Source organism: Panicum virgatum, chromosome 1N (genome assembly GCF_016808335.1).
Source record: "Panicum virgatum strain AP13 chromosome 1N, P.virgatum_v5, whole genome shotgun sequence".
Lineage (NCBI taxonomy): Eukaryota > Viridiplantae > Streptophyta > Magnoliopsida > Poales > Poaceae > Panicum > Panicum virgatum.
This window is the reverse complement of record NC_053145.1, coordinates 36778375-36794892: the sequence shown is the minus strand read 5'-3', so window position 1 is coordinate 36794892 and position 16518 is coordinate 36778375. Positions and strand designations below refer to the sequence as shown.

The 16518-nt window shown below is 46.1% G+C and overlaps 1 long non-coding RNA gene across 1 annotated transcript; it reads left to right on the top strand.

Annotated features, from left to right (window-relative positions):
* The first annotated feature begins 13672 nt into the window (after nt 1-13672).
* LOC120655732 lies at nt 13673-15619 on the top strand. Its single transcript, XR_005667705.1, has 2 exons — nt 13673-14550; nt 15274-15619. It is a non-coding gene; the product is annotated as an uncharacterized LOC120655732 (long non-coding RNA).
* The last annotated feature ends 899 nt before the right edge of the window (nt 15620-16518 follow it).

The following is a 16518-nucleotide window of genomic DNA, read 5'->3' as shown; positions in this document are numbered from 1 at the left end:
GTTGAAGCATCGATTATTACCATTCCCACTATTGAACTGTGGGGCATTCGGCCTTGGGCTAGATTGCTGCTGCTGCTGCTGTTGCTGTTGCTGCTACTGAGGCACTGGAGGTCTGAATCCTCCCTGCTGCTGGGGCGGCCTAAAGACAAGCCTGCCTACTGGGGCATTTCCCTGTGGAGGTCTGGGTGGAGTATTTTGCACCAAACGATACCTCGGTGGCTGGGCACTCGAGGGTCCTGTGGGTGCCTTCCGCTTCTTCTCCGCACGATGGGCAGTAATACAGTCCTCCTGTGTAATGGCCAGGTTGACCAGCTCATTGTAGGTGTTGGGCTAAACAAGGTTCAGGCGTTCCTTGAGCTTGGTAGTGAGGCCACGACTAAAACGATCACGTTTCTTGGCATCCGTATCAGCATGATGGCCCGCATATTGGCACAGGTGATTGAAAGTCTGTGCATATTGAAGAACAGTGCGGGTTCCTTGATTTAGAGCCAAGAATTCATTCAACTTTCTCTCTATCAGTCCCTCAGGAATATTATGTGATCTGAAGGCAGTTCGAAATTCCTCCCAAGAGATGACATGCTCAGCAGGCTGCATCTCACAATAATGATCCCACCATATGCGCGCAGGACCACGAAGTTGTTGGGCGGCAAAGTGGGCCTTGTTGGCATCAGCACACGGTACCGCTAACAGAGCAAACTTGGAATTGATAGTACGAAGCCAAGCATCAGCATCTAGTGGGTCATCAGTTCGGCTGAAGAGTGGAGGTTGGGTACCAAAGAACTCCTGGTAACCCACGGGTTGAGCATCCCGACCTCCATGATATTGGCGAGGCTGATTTTGTTGCCCTTGGACCAATTGACGAAGCAGCTCAGTCTGCATGGCCATCAACTCGTGCAGATTCGACGGTGGTGGCGGTGGTTGCTGAGATCCACTGCCACTCTCACGGCCGAAGCCTTCAGGCGTTCCACGAGTTTGACCGACCATCTGTAATTATGGAAGACATCCATTAGATACATTTCTCTTGCTCCCAAAATCAATGGTAAATGCAGTGATCAAACATTGGATATCAAAATAGAATCAGCAGAATTTAACTAAATGCGGTGTAGCAAAATATGCACAACACATATTTGGACAACCCACAAAACTCAGAATTGGTCAACTGTTAGATGGCTTCATGCTCCATCGTATTGATACTCAACGCTGAGAGCAAAAGGGTAAAGAAGCTAATCTAGCAATTCACTCTTCTCCGTTCTGCGCTACGCGGCTAACCAACGGAGATCATAGAAGTGATTGGACCAAAATATAGTCTCATAGATTCATAGGCTAAAATTTGATGAGCACACATGCCCCAAAACTTGCAACATCAATAACATTCATCAAACGGCCTAGAAATGCACAAATGAAGTGATGGGCAAATAGGAAGATCATGATTTCAAACAGGTAGTCGCTACTTATATTACATCCAAAGTAGCCTTTTTCATACAACCTAGCATCATACATCCTTACCACATATAATACAACAAGTGGTACTCCTCCCTAGGGCTATTTTACATCATCTTCTCTATGTACAAATGCTACAATAAGAGAAAACACAACTATCTAGGACAAGTCTAAGACGCCTAGAAGTCGTCGAGGTTGCCCACAGAAGAGGCACTGCCGGAAGAAGAGTCGTCCGGCTGAGGGTTAGGCTCAGCAAGTGCGTGCTCCGAATCCAAGTCAGAAACTCCCTCAATCTCCTCTGGGTCCTCTTCTGCTGCTGCAAGCTCGGCTGGAACATCTAGTTGCTCCTGGAGCGCACCAATATGGGCTAAAGCATCAGCCCAATCTGCTTGAAGCTCATTCACCTGCCCCTGTAGAAAACCAATAACTGTGTTGCGCTGCTCTATCTCAGCACCATGCTCTAAAGCCTGATGCTCAAACTGTGCAATGGCCTGATCCCTACCAGCAACGGCATCCTGAAGTCCCTGGATCTGAGTATCCCTCAAACGAAGACCTCGCTGGAAGGACTGGGCTAAGTCTAGCACCTGCTCCATATGTCGCTGCTGAAGTATCTGGTAGTGAGACTGCGAATTCATATATTTGACTACTGCCTGAATAGTCTCCACAGCTACATCTCCAATTAAGTGCCCAAAGTGTGTGGCCCTGAAGAGCCACTCTGCATTACCAGCACTGACCGCTGGAAACAAACCAATCGGATACGCAGCTACCTCCTCAGGATGGTGCTCACAAAAAGTAGTAATAGCTCTGAGGGCTGCCGTCTCAAAAGCATCAACCAAGCGATATCCCACCACCTCAATATCAATAGGTGGCCAATCCAAGGTGGGGTGCTGAGGAATGGTCATGGTAACTCTGTTCTTCTGAATCCCATCCTCAGAAAACTGGCGTCCCGTGTACTGGGGTGGATCTGGGTAGTGAAAGATACGAAGTGAATCCCAAAGAATCCTCGGAAAACCCTCCCAGTACAGACAGTCGGTATGAGCATTTCCCTCCTCATCCCAATACATCTGAGGACAAGCCGCCATCTGAATCAAAAAGGATTCAAATGTGAGTAATGTGATTATCTCAAGACTTCTCAAATAAAGCTTTAAGAAGACTGCGGTAAAGCAAATGTGATCCTGATTCAAAAGATGACATGGTTCCAAACTCAGAAAATAACAAACCACAATCGGTACTGGTTCATCATTTGAGATTCTAAGGAATGAAGAGATCCTTTTAACAACATGGGGCTTAGGATGAAGGCATGACTCAAAACCCTATTTTCATCCAAGGAAACCTAAGCATTTAACAAGCATGCTACTAAAATCAAAATTTAACTCACTCATGATTTAAGCACACTAACACTTATCTATGAGGATTCATACTAGAAATTCCTTACAAAGCTTAGGTAACAACTTCAAACACTAAGAACCAATTCAAACATCAACTAGATATGCATGCACGTCCTGACCGTCCTCACAAGATAAACAATTGCCAACTATCGTTGGGCTTACGTGGTTAGCACGGTGGCATACATAAATACGGCTCTCCCTATATAGCTAGTCGATACATTCTAACCGTTCTTACTTATCGAATCGCGGTTAGTGTACCTGCAGAAGATTGACAGAACATATATATATATATATATATATATATATATATATATATATATATATATATATATATATATATATATATATATATATATATATATATATATATATATATATGAACCTTTCATGCCAGCACTCATGAAAGCGTCCCCAAACATTACCGCTCACTATAGAAGCGGCAGCCATACAATTCCCGCTGTATGGCCAACGTTAACATACGCTACTCAGTGGCGTATTCACGAGTTCACTATAGAATCGAGCACCATGGCACCGGTCTAAGTGACCGGTCTGACCGGTCCGCCCGCCGAGTGTGGCAGAACCACCTGAATTATCCCGGCTCAAGTGCGCAGGCCATCACCATAAAGGCAACACCGGCTCAAACGCACTTCAAACGGAACAATCCTTGGTCTGTCGAGTAACGCCCCGATACAACCACCGGTTCTCGGATCGAACAAGCATACCCCGCACGAAGGCGAGTCCAGAGATATTACAACCACAAGTTTTACATCACAGGCATAAAAGTTATTACAAACCAGTTCTAAAGCATTATTACAAGATCAACCTTAGTAAACAGTTATACAAGCCATAACTTAAGTTCAGAGTTTAGACAGCGGAAGATAAAACACGACGGCTACAACACGTCGCAAAAGGATACCAGGCTAGCCCAAGCATGGTATCACTCGCCATAGTCATTGCCGGTCGAAGACGTGTCCCACTCTACGGACCAGCCAGGAGGCAACGAGCAAGGGTAGGTCAAGCTAGCGATTTGCTACTCAAAACTCATACCTAAAAAGGTTTTCAACAGCAAGACTGAGTATTCTAATACTCAGCAAGACTTAACCGTCAACGGGTCTAAGTAGCCCACTATAGCTAGACTATGCAGGGTTTGTGAGGCTCTGGTTTTCCTTTTTGCTGAAAAGCAATAAAGAGTAGGTCCTTACTTTTAAGTTTTAGCTTTCAAGATTCTAGTTGATTTAACCATTCTAAGTAAGCAACTACTATCCAAACATGGTAGAAAACTAAGCAAACAACAAGATTGATAAATAATATTGTTGCTCTTATTACTCTGTGTGGCAAAGGGATCAAGCAGTCTCATATCATCGTGAGAGGCGGACGATTCTGAATCGAAATTCAACCTTGCAAGGATAAACCTAGCACACATGTCTGGAACACCATCGGGTCGTTCCCAAACAACCGTTGACCTTTCTTTCCGGCTTGTGGATAGTGCCACTCTCCCCGACTATAGGGCTCCAAGGTCCACCCGTGTCTGGTCCACCCTTGTCCCTAGAAGTCGTAGTGTTGCGCAACATAAAAATAAACCTATCCCTAAGAGAGAGTGGGAGGTATATCCACTCCCCGGTCCAATCGGCTACTAGGCTTGCCGCGTACCATATTTACGGCATGTGGCTAGTACTTTCAAAAACTTAACCACTGCTACCACACACCGCGACCTTAGCAAGTTCATCAATACAGACGGGGTCTCACCAAAGGTCATGATATCGAACATGACCCCGTCCGTCATCCTTATATTGATAACAGAAAGTAAACAAGTAATTCCTATAAAGCTCGCGAGTGACAGGCAATCACTCGACTTTTACCGGTCCTATAAGCTTAGCAAGTAGTCGAACTCAAGTCTAGTTTTCAGTACATAGGTTCCTAGGATCATGCATCTAGGGTTTCAATTCAAATCCTAAGAATTGTAAATGCACAAGCAAGTAATAACAGTAAATGATATTAATTTGAAGTATAGGTTATGTCCGGGGCTTGCCTTCTCGGTAGTCGCTAGCTAACACAGCCTGGGGTTCTTCCGAACTTTGGTTCGGGGCTTCAGTTAGTTCAGCTGCGTTCACCTGGACTTCTGGATCACCTCTGTCAGACTCCGGGATCAACTCGTACGTCCCGTCCGTCAACGTAGTCGTATCTATATGAAATGCAAAAGGTGACATAATTATGAACATACTCCTGTCATGGTAAAGTTGTAGGCTAACAACTGGCAAGCAAGCATAACACATGGGCAATCGTTTATAGAGTAGTTATCTAACAAACCTAACTACACAAGGCATCATGATCAACAGCACAAATGATGTTGACTACTCCATAAACAAGTGGGGGTGGTTTTCTATAACAAACAAAACATGGTTTGCTAAAAAAAATTAAACACTCAGAGCATAACCAGTAATAAATTCTGCCAAAATTACACTAAACAGAACATGAACAAAGTAATCTACCCTGTAAAAAACATGCCATAAAATCTAACCATTTAATCAGAACAAATCAATCATTCAGACAGCACATAGAACAAACTTGAATTATACAGGTCAAATTAGAACAAAGCAGAAGCTCAAAATTTAACAGGAGATCTACACAGAAATTAACTAGCTACTGTGAATTTTTCATGATTTTATATACACATAAATAATTATGAGAAAATAAACAAAACAGAACAACAGATTAGCAAGATTCATTTTTAGCTCCTGTTATACTCATGAACTGAGGCTCAAACTTCCTGGACAAGCTTAGCTACTCAAGAAGAAAATGCAGAAATATTTTCATGATTTATTACGAAAAGAAACTATTTACCATAAATAAAGTCTACTAAACAAGGATTAAATCAAATAAATAGCTACAACAGAGAACTGATCACGAAATATTTACAGCAATATTAGTGTTATAATAACAAACCACCATAAAAGTTTCAGAGCAAGACAATCTTTCAAACAGTAGCTAAGAAAAAGATAAAAACAGCTAATATATATGCACTAGTAACACAAATCAAATTTTTCAGCAAAAACTTGCAACTAAAGCCTAACATATTATGGTTCTACTGCATAGAGCTCATCAAGAGGATTCCAAAACATCAAGATTTGCTATTTTACGAATTTCCTATGAATTGATATAGAATTTCAAAGTTTGCAGCAAACTATTACAAACAAGTCCCTATAGCACTATTCATATGTGTCACTGACTACTCAGAAAACCCTCTGGGGTTTCTCAAATTCTAGTACCGAAGCCCTTGCCCGGGTCAGAGAGGGGAGGCGGGGTTTGACCGGCCAAATCCCGGCGAGGGGCTCACCGGCGGCGAGGGTGGAGGGGTGTGGGGGCTTCACGGGTTCAAGGCACACCTCTGGGTGGTCTAGGGGTGCGGGGAGGGGCTCGGAGGAGGCGGCTCGATGGAGCAGGCGGGTCGGCGGCGGAGTTCGACGGCGGCTAGGGTTCTCCGGTGAGGGTTGGGCGAGGGGCTGTGGTCGGGGAGCTGCGCGGGGGCGATGTGGTGCTTTCTAGGGGGTCAGAGCGGGCGGAGGAGCGGCGGTGAGGCGGCTCCACGGCGGGGGTGAGCTCGCCGGGGTTCTGTGGGTGACGGCGGCGGCGTTCTGTGGCATGGGAACGAGGAGAGAGCAAAAGGGCAAGCGGAATGGAACTCTGGGGTTTAAGTAGTGCCCGTGCGCGCGCTAGGGGAGGGCGGCGGCCTCGGCAGGGGGCGCTCCACGGCGGCGTCGCGGTGGCGGCCATGCGGCGGCACTGGGCGGCGTGGCACTGCAGGGGAGGCTCCAGTGCGCAGCCAAGGGTGGTGGAGAAGCTCTGGGGCGACGCGTGGGCGCCAGCGCAGAGCGAAGGGCGGTCGGGCGGGCTCTCCACGGCGCCGGCGACAAGCTCTGCGGCGGCGGCAGAGAAAAACAGAAGAGAGGGCTGGAGGAAGAAGAAAAAGGGCTGGTTTGCAATTTCTGAAAATTTCAGGGACCAAAATGTAAACAAGCAATAACTTTTAAACTAAAGCTCAAATAAAAAAGTGTTCAACATGAAAGTTGTTCAGTTTTTCAAGATCTACAACTTTGATGTTGTGCAAAAATTTATTTGATCAAAGGATAGAGAGCTAAATTTGAAAACATAGAAGGGAATTTGAAATTAAAGGAATTTGTCTTTTTCAATGAAATTTCATTTCAATCTTGGGCTGATTTGAAAAGTTTTCTGCCATGTAATGATTACACCACATTTTGCAAAAACACCCTCCACAAAAAGCTATATTTGCATACCCAGTTCAAATATAACTACAGAAAGTACCTTGCATAAAATCATAATTACACATATACCCTTTTATAATTACAAAAAGGTCCTTTTTCAAGCAAAATGAGCACAAGATGCATACAATGAGTGCAATTTGATTGTGCAAACACCTAGTGTGTTACACCGAGGCACCGGTCTGACCGGTCGGGGCGACCGATCTGACCGGTTCGGCCCTGGACGGCCAAACTGAGCCTGGCGGGGGTGTCTGTCCCACGAAGAAATTCGGCGACATACCATACTGATAATTCTCTGATGGTGCGGCCGAAAGTCTAGGATTAAGGGTAAAATTAGAATAATCATTAACAAGTTTCTTACCCTTACTTTGTAGACTCAAGTCCATAAGCAAATCTTGTGTAAGCTTTTGCGACTGTTCGAATCTATCCAAAAAGCCCTCAGCAAACTGCTTAATGGAGTCGAATGTAAAACTTACATCGCTTGGAGTAGAAGCAGATGAAGCAGTAGCTGTAGCCGTAGTAGATGGGTTCAGCGGTGGCGGCGCGAATGTGGGCATGACGAACTTATCCTTCTCGAACACGCCTTGCCGAGTCTTCCCGAAGCATGCAAGCATTTCCTTCTTGGCCTCCTCCTGCTCCTTCTGGAGCGCAGCTTCGAATTGCTTGCGGCTCTCCTCAGGTATATCTTCATACTTGATGTCGATGGGAGTGGAATCTACCTTGAAGGGGTCAGGCTTTTCACCGGCCATTGAAACCGATGAACGCAGATCTTTCCCCAGCGAAGTCGCCAAAAAGTATGTTGACACAAATCTGGTCAACACACAAGAGCTAGAACGCGTGGATCGCAACGATCAGAACCAGACGAAACACATCGGCGACCGGTCAGACCGGTCGCGCCAACCGGTCGGGTGCAGAGAACTTCGCGAAGAACTAGAAGCTCAAGCTCGGGAGGGACCCCGTCGGAGCTCGAAGATCTAGGGTTGTCTTGAGGTCGGCAGGCCACCCAAGACGCCCTTGAACGCCGTCGAGACGAGCAAAGAACAACACGAGATTAGAAAAGCTAGGGTTTGGAAAAAAAAGGAAAATTGTAAATTGTTTGATTCGATTGGGTAGAAAGACCTCAATCGGCCGTGGTCTTTATATTTATAGGCCGGGGAAGATGCACCCCTTCCAAATTGAATTACAAACAGATTCCAAAATACAAACCTAACTCTATTCAGACTGCAACCGGTCGGCCTTGGTGTTTGCCAATTTTGGCTGCCAACACATCTCCTCTAAAAGTCTAAAACGAATTCAATTGTGGCCATCTCCTCCAAAGGCTAGAACGAATTCGCGTCGTCCTCGTCCAATTCTCCGATTGAAGACATAAAGGCTGCATGTGGGCTGCTGCCACAATGGCGCACCAGCAAGATCAGGATGATGGCCATGGCGGAGGGTGATGAGTGCGCGGTATGGCGATTCAAGGCTCCCTCTGCTGTGCTACACATGATTGAAATGGAGGCGCCAGGCAAACATCGTCAAAGGACGGAGTCTGATCAGGAGAGAGCAAGGGAGATATCTATCTCTTGTATGAACCCATCTAAAATTTAATAAAGCTTTCTTTTCTGTCGAAAAAAAATTCAGTGCAAATGGAATTTTGATGTAATGGTGCAAACATGCAATTCCACCTGTCTGATCGTGATCTAAGGACCCTTGTTCCACGTCACTAGGCACTCAGCAAAGGGGCGGGTTTGCCGAGTGTAGGCGGTGGCACACGACAAAGAGGTAGGCTTTGCCGAGTGTCCGTTAGTGGCACTCGGCAAAGACCTAATGGCCGTTAGGTTTGTGGACGGCCGGCGCCATGTGGCATGTTTGCCGAGTGTCTCTCAGCCGGCACTCGGCAAAGATGGCACTTTGCTGAGTGCCGGCTGTTTGCCGAGAGCCAGAGCCCGGGGCACTCGGCACAACCTCTGTTTGCCGTGTGTCCAGGGTTTGCCGAGTGCTGTTTTTCTGGTGCTCGGTAAATAGGCTGATTACCGAGTGCCCGATAAAATGCACTCGGCAAAGATTGGGGCACTCGGCAAACGGCCGGTTTTCTATAGTGATGCCGGCCACTGGCAAACTATTTGTGGTACATTTGATATCATTACTCTTAGGAATTATGTTGTTATATATAGTAATTTTCCTCAGCAATCAATCGGGAAGGTTAACTGTTTGTAAAAAAAAATACGAAGGACTATTAGAGCTGTTATATTTAAATACTAAGGGCAAAACTTCTAACTATTCGATAAAAATACTAAGGAGTACTAAAGGGTCAATGCCGCTCTCTTCTATTCTGCTTTAGTGTTTCACCCTTTTATTCAATAAAGAAAATGTGCGTCGAGTTACCAAATTAAAGGCTGAGGTAGGTTCATAAGCGTGAGAAAAAAAAATTAAACCAGTATATGCATGTATCTATATATATATGCAACCGTAGTGGCATGGCCAGCTCTGGCCAAATACTCTTATACATTTGGCGCAATATATTATCACCCCCACAAAATCAAAATCTCTAAAAACTGGAGGGAAATAGTCGAGTGTTGTTGAAAAGGAAAAAGAAGAACGTTGATGATTCTGGATTGTGGCTTTAGAGAACCAGATTCCTCAAATGTTAATTCCCAAATTAAGATGATATGAGGCAGCCTGCCTTTCGAACTGGTTGATGTGAGAATGTAAATGATACCCGCCCCTAGCTAGTGGTGGCAGAGCCCCTAAAAGCATCATCCCACCCGAAGATTGCATTGTGGACCTCTAGATATCAAGGATCAAATCCTAATGTAGACATACGGTTATCCCAACTTATTACTGCATGTAGATTCAAATCTGAACTAAGCATGGACCGTATTACCTCCTCCACGCTCCATTTAAGCACCGGACGCCATTCCTCCACTTCTTCTTCCTCCTTCCCTCTCAGCTCGACCTCCACCCGCCATTGTTGCCGTCGCACCTTGCTCGAGCTCGTGCCACCACCTCGGTTCCCTCCAACACAGATCATCCGGCTCAATCGAGGCTCCTTGCTCCCCCTCTTGCTTCCCATCCAAGTCCCAAGCCTTGAAACGAAGCGAACATGGAGTATTAATTCAAGGGAAAATTCGATTCATGCCACCACAACTCCGTGAATTTTGGGTGTCATGTTGAAAATCATGCCACTCAATGGCATGATTTTCAACATGAGATCCAATTTCAAGAAATTGGAGTGGCATGGATCCAACTAACCCTTAATTCAAATACTCCGGCCACCACTTTTCCGGTCAACTTCGACATCCGCGTGAAATTCATCATCTAATGTGAGCCATTCCGTGCGATTCTTGTTCCTTTGTGTGCTACACTTCTTGAAGAACCTCCCTTTGTTTTCCCCTCAGGTTGCCGGAAATCACCATTTTCACCGCCGGCAAGGCCAAGCTGCACCCTCTGTCGAAATCCCGGCCAGTGGCATTTTCGTAATTACCTTTTTCAGCTCAGAAAATGGAATAAGCTTTAGAAAATCATATCTGGAGTTTGGAAGCTTCACAAATTGCAAACTAACTTTTGTTGGGTTCCTCTAGGTCATATATACTCATTGGTGAGCACCAACTCCACAGTTTTAAAATATTTTGGCCTATATAATTTATGAAAGCTAAAATTTAAATAAATCATAAGTAATTCTCTGTTGTTTGTAAAAATGCAAATAAATACGTTTTGGAATCCCCTTTTGATATCCTTTTCAATGATGTATTGCATAACCCTTGTTTCTGAACACATCATCCTTAATAAAATGGTTATTTTTTTAGATTATTTAATTTTTATAAATTACTCTGGGCATTAACAATTGATAATGTTTTGCACGAATGTTGTACATATGTTTGCCCATCACCATGAATGTTGGGTTGACCAGAAATGCTATAAATATTTTTGTAGAATTTATTCTTGCTTTCACCTTGCTGCAATTTCAAAAAATAATGTATTTAATATAAAATTGCAAAACTTGGCAGTAAACATGTTCTTGAATGTATCCAGCACCACAAAAATTTCCATGTCAAGAAACTCTTTAAAAATTCTTAAAATAAATTTCCTAGCCCTCATTTAATATTTTGACCCTGAAAATGACCCAAAAAGAAAAACTGCCTGAAATCGTAGGACAATGTCCGACGATCGTAGGATAAAGTCTGACGGTTGGCAAAACTTTCTGTAAGAAACATGTCTGATAAAAATGTCCGACGATCATAGGATATGTCCGACGATTTCTGAACATAAACCATGTTTTTGGATAGGAATTTGTGTGGGCCTTTCCCAAAATGTTTTCTTGGCACCTAATCATCATATAAACTTCATAACCATGTTTTAAAGTATAAAACCATATTTACATAGCCTAACTTAGTTCTTTTTTTAATGCTTCATGGGAGTTAATGAAGGAAACACTACCAACTAAAATTTGCTTAGAACTTTAGCATCTAAAATGAAAGTGGACAACCATTTAAATAATTGTATGGCCTACATAAGACTTGGGAATTTGAAATCCAAGCATCGGATTTTCAAAATCCGATGCCCATCGGACTTTATCCGACATATAGCCATCGGACAATGTTCGAACACCTTCAGACAATGTCCGACACTGTCGGTGTTTTTAACCACCGGCTAGTAATTCGTGTTTTATGCGCGTCTAAGATCGAATGGTTCACACCAAAAACAAAAGATTTATACTGGTTTGGGCAAAATATCCCCACGTCTAGTTCGAGCTCGTGTATCGGCGTGTTTCTCTAGTAGGGAGGACGGGGGTGTCCAAGTCTCTAGTGAACCATTGCGTGGTGTGTGGTGTGTGTGATGAACTAGATGATCTGATGGAAGTGATTCAACCTGTCGTCTAAGCCCTCCTGTCCTCCCTTTTATAGTTCAAAGGAGGGCCGGATTACAATGAGACAGAGAGAGAGCGCTTGTAGGAGAAGGACATGTGCCATGTGTGCAAAACAGCCCTTCAAACCAGCTCAGGGAGGAAATATGCCCGGTTTTGAGAGTTGAGGGAGGCTTCTTACCCGGTTTTGTAGTTGAGGGAAGAAAATCAAACTTAGCCAAGAGTTGAGGGAGAGGGAATGGACTTTTTCCTTCTCATTTTGGGGCCGAAGATGCTCAGAAAGCGCGAGGTAATCTTCGGCCCCATTCTATCGACGAGGCGCAGGTCATCTTGATCAATGATCATTGATGCTTCCTTAAAAAAGAGAGATAGTATTCGAATGGAGTCATAATTCACTAGTCGTACACGGCAGCAAATAAGTGTTAGCTAAAGAGAGGAGGCTTCAGACAATTCCAATAGAAAGTAATTAATTCGATGACCTGCGTCTGTCTTCCTCACTCTGCTCTCCTCTCCGTCTCCGTGAGCTGTTCCATCTGTTTCCTGCTGCAATCTTTCTTTTTTGGGTTTTTTTTTATTGGTGCCATTACAATTTTTGGAGTTCGGATATATGCCATTACAATTCACCTATTCCGAACGATGCCATTACAATTCGTTTGAACCCTCAAACATGCCATTTTCTACGTCTTCGACGATCTTGGGCCCACAAGCAGACGTCCGTATTATCGTATAGACCAAAATGCCCTTGTTGTAATCCTCTCTCTCCACTCACTGACATCGGGACCCCACATGTCACCCCCTTCCCCCCTCCATTCTTCTCCTTCCTCTGCTCTTCTTCATCCCCACGCCGGTGCCTGCACCTGCCTCATGGGGCGGCGAGCCCGCGCCCTCAACCTCCCCAACGCCGGTGAGTCCTCCCTCCGCGTGCCTGCTCCCTCCTCCCTCCTCCACGAGCGCCTCCCCGCCGGCGCCGCCCTCCTCTGCTCGCCCGCCGGACTCGCCCTCCTCTGCTCGCGGCGGGCGCGAGCGCCGGAGGGAGGAGCGGGCGTATCCGCAGCGCCGGCGAGCGCGGGGCCGCAGCGCCGGCGAGCGCGTGCGGATTTGGGAGGAGGGGCTCCGCATGGGCGAGCTCGGCGCGGCGCGGCGGGGCAGAGGGGCGCTGGCGATGGAGGACGCCGAGCTCGGGCGCGGACCCCGAACGGCGCGGTGGAGCGCGGGCGTGGACCCCGAACGGCGCGGCCTCGGGGCTCGCCTGCGCTGCCGAGGGAGCTCGCACGCTCCGCCTCCGCTGGAGGGCCACCTCGCGCGCGAGGCGGGCGGACTCTTCGGCGCCGGCGCCGCTCTGACAACCGCCGTCTTCTCCACCTCCGACGATGCGGCCGCGGCACGCGCACAGGGCCGGGGGGTACGCGCTGGGGCCTGGGGGTGGAGGGCGGCGACAGCGGCTGGGGAAGGAAAGAAGAAGAAGAAGCTGACATGTGGGGCCTATAAGTAAGTGAGTGGAGGGTGGAGAGGCAGCAGGGGCATTTTGGTCCATACGAAAATACCAGAGCCTGCACGTGGGTCCAGGAGAATCAAATACGTAGAAAATGGCATGTTTGAGGGTTCAAATGAATTGTAATGGCATCATTCGGAATAGGTGAATTGTAATGGCATATATCCAAACTCCAGAAATTGTAATGACACCGATAAAAAAAACCCTTTTTTTTTTTAAGGAACTTTCATTCCATTAACTCAATGATTCAGCGGAGTCGCTGATCACCAGGTCCTCAACCGGCATCGGCGTACCCTCCCAAAGGAGGCTGGTGCTCTGAGGACACTTACATCCAAGCGCCGACACAGCGTGCGCGACCCTATTGGACAGTACCTAACAGAGGAATCAATAAAAGAAGACCTGATCATGGACTTTAGGGCAAGTACAACGGATCGACGAGGTCGTCGATTTGCGTCGGGAGGAGCAAAATACGTCTTCGCCGAGCGCCTTCAAGACGGAGAGAGAGAGCAGCCGGCGCTTCCCTCGTCTACGGCTTCTTCCCCGTTCCCCCAGGATGTCGACGGCTCCCAGCACCGTTGTAGGACGCGCCGTTGCTCGAGGCCGGCGGCGGGATCCGGTGCGCGCGCGCGGATCCGTTTGGTGGCAAAGCTTCGCGCCTTTCCCCCCAAGTCCAACTCCATATACCCCACCCCCGTCCTCAATCCCGCCCCCAAATCCTAGTTGTTGACGGCGAGATGTTGCGGCCACAGAAGGATGCGGCGGCGGCGACTTGTGAGCTGCTCAAGGCAGATGAAACCCGGATGCGGAAAGCGGCTCAAGCATCCTGGCGGAAGGGGACCTCATCGACATCAGCGTGGAAGGAACCGGCGGCACAGATTCGGAAGGCTCATGCGGGAGCTGCGGCGGCGCGGGTCCAGGGCGATCTGCCGCAGAGCAGAGGAGTTTGCCGCCGGAGCAAAACGGCATGGGTGGATTTGGCGGAGCTACCTCACCAGCCTCCTTCACCGACGGAACCTGCTTCTTCAACGGCAGCTTGTTCGGCGGCGCTTCACAAAGCCCCATGGCTCAAGCATGGATGCACTTTCAAGTTTCAGATTCTGGATCATGGTAATCATTCTGTAGCTTTAAAGAACTTACAAAATGAAAGGTGCAATCTAGTTTGAAAATGACTAAATGAGTGCATGATAATGTCTGCATGTTCTACAATTGTTATACTAATATTTCATGGATTTTAGCATAGTCTGATAGACATCATTGCCCTTGTCACTTAATTCAGAATGCACACAACATAGTTGGAACACTAGTAGAAAACTAAAATGGCATTGGGTTCTACTATGAAATTATAGATCAATAAATATTAGGAAGATATCTTGAACCAAGTTTTCATCAGCAGTTAGAATGCTGGAACAGAACATGTCAGGAAGATAGGATCCCTGCACTCTGAATTCTGAATACTGAAAATACCATTCAGTTTCGTCAGACACTGTGAGCAGTTTCTGAATTCTAAATTCTGAATTCTGCACTGGTTCGTCAGATGACCTTGGGCGTACATTTGCCAACTGCCATCGAACTATATATCTTTGTTTCATTTGTCGACTAAGCATGCATTTCTTGTATATGCTTTAATTAATCTTTTTACATGTATATGCCATCGAACCTATTTGGCCAGGTGGGACTTGTTCTGGGATATCGAAGAAAACACAAGTAAAATAAGGACTAGGATGTTGACACTGAGCAGCAGCTTCAGTTGTCCCACTTGACACTGATTATGAGCTTCGAAATTACTAGTGTTTTTTTTCAGTTGCCTCACTTTGAACTGTCATATTGTAGGAAGTCAAATCTGCCTGAACAAGTTGATGCCCTGGAAGTGAAATGTGCCCAGGTTGGAGGCTAAATATTTCAAGTGACTGAACTGTGTCATTTAGGTTGTCTGAAATGTCCTAGGTTGGAGGCTAAATATTTCAAGTGACTGAAATGTGCCCTGGAAGTGAAATGTGCCCAGGTTGATGCAACTCAAGAATGATTTAGTTGAGCACATATGGCATCGTTATGGGCAAAGGAACAATTAGAGCAACATGTGTAATCAAATAGTGACTTTGTTATTATATGATGCCATGTATTCCTAAGAACCTTTTTCATATGAATATATATATATATATTATACATGCTTATTTTACGAGTCATGTGAATTATTTAAATGTATTGTGGATTCTCTCATGTATGCAACAAAATGGCTACAAAGATCATGTATGCACTAGATTACCATGATTTGTGTGTTAAATGATGAATTAAACACTTTGCAGACAGCTAAACAGACAGCTCATTGTACAAGCTGTCTGTTTAAGCTGTCTGTTTGTATCAAAGAGACAGCAACTGTCTACACTGTTGTACTTGCCCTTAGCTCATAGACAACGCCACCCATTGCTGCAAGTGCAAAGCTATTTGACTCAGCCAATTTTACTAACTGTGAGTCCGTCTCCAGAATAACACGCCCATCCCTCTCTTCACGGCTTCCTCCACTCCATGAAAACAAGCGAGGAACTCCGCATGCAGTGGCGGAGCCACCACTAGGGCGAGCCAGGGCGGCCGCCCTAGGTCCCTCTAGGTGAGCTCCAGAGTATATTTGTTAATAGTAAAGATAGGCAGTGTAAAAGAAAAAGAAGGTACCAGTGAAGAAGAAGAATGATGGATCTAAGGGACATAGGAAGAACAAAGGAGGAGAGAGAATTAGCTTCCGAAGAACAGGTTACTTGGGAAAGGAGTAAGAGTTCATACAAGTTGTTAGATACTCTTCCTACTCAAACGCACTCAGTATTTAACCAGCGACTCTCTTATGTTTATATGAGATGAGTCCAATATGTGCGCGCAGACACATCTAGCGAACCTATTCGCTGCCGCTAAAACGGACACTAGGCTTCCTGGTGCAGCAGCTCATAGTAGTAGATGCTCTTCTTGTTTGTGGGTGCTCATGGCCTTGTGGGCCGTCCGGCCGCGTGGGCCACCAGACGCCGCTGCCGACTTTGGCAGTTCACAACCCCCTCTCCCCGCCTGCAGTCCTGTTGAGTCGCTCACATC